At 48.4% G+C, this 409-nt stretch overlaps 1 protein-coding gene across 1 annotated transcript in view; it reads left to right on the plus strand.

The window, feature by feature from the left end:
- Nucleotides 1-66, plus strand: part of COMMD7 (COMM domain containing 7) — a gene marked incomplete at its 5' end in the record, with an annotated part of 22,509 nt that extends 22,443 nt beyond the window's left edge. Inside the window, one exon of the mRNA XM_008577322.1 lies at nucleotides 48-66. The remainder of the gene's footprint in view (nucleotides 1-47) is intronic.
- Between the last annotated feature and the right edge of the window lie 343 nt (nucleotides 67-409).

Here is a 409-nt window from a genome sequence, read left to right on the forward strand (position 1 = left end):
GAAAATAAGTTGTCACCTCCCCATCAAAGTTCCAGAGTAAACAAATGGTGCCATCACCCAAGATAACACGCTAATCGGCCTCCCCCCAAAAAAGGGAGAGCTTGTTTATGGCTGAGAAAGAGACGGAGCCCTATGACACAGGTGGAGGGTCCCCAACGATTTCTGCACACCCCGTGTCTGTGTGTCTGTGTAGGTGGGGTACTGCCCGTCAGTTGTTAATGAGGCACCCGTGTTTAACTACGTGCTCGGTCTTCTCTGAAAGGAACTGAGGCTAACCCCTGTCCCCACGTCTGGTTGTGCCCTCGGATACTGTACTGAGACAGACCTTTTGAGGCTCTCTTAGCTTGTTTTAGTTCAAGTTGATCACCTCTGTTGGTTAGATGAAGAATAAAAAAGGTTCTGAAGAAAA

This window comes from Galeopterus variegatus, unplaced genomic scaffold, assembly GCF_000696425.1.
Source record: "Galeopterus variegatus unplaced genomic scaffold, G_variegatus-3.0.2 Scaffold65, whole genome shotgun sequence".
NCBI lineage: Eukaryota > Metazoa > Chordata > Mammalia > Dermoptera > Cynocephalidae > Galeopterus > Galeopterus variegatus.